Here is a 317-nt window from a genome sequence, read left to right on the forward strand (position 1 = left end):
TATTGTCTCGAGCGAGAGGGTAGGCGTCGGATGCTCGTAACTCCGCTTTAATATGCACTTGATGCACCGTACAGGCCTACGACCCGGAGCGTAAAAGTGTACGTCATGCACAAAACACCGTACCAGCTGTAGGTCTCGAACCGGGATGTTGGGATCGCTTCGCACACCGCCATCCATGACCGTTATGATGGCCAATGACACTTGGCACACACACCGTAGATGTCCCTGAGTGTTCAGATTGCCGTCCGACTGACCGCGTTGCAACGTTCAGCCATGACCCGCACCGAAGACTGTGCTTGCGTGCGGCTGGAGGGGGG

The sequence above is a fragment of the Eptatretus burgeri genome, chromosome 6, assembly GCF_056783735.1.
Source record: "Eptatretus burgeri isolate ZD-2024b chromosome 6, Ebu_testis_v1, whole genome shotgun sequence".
In the NCBI taxonomy this organism is placed as follows: domain Eukaryota; kingdom Metazoa; phylum Chordata; class Myxini; order Myxiniformes; family Myxinidae; genus Eptatretus; species Eptatretus burgeri.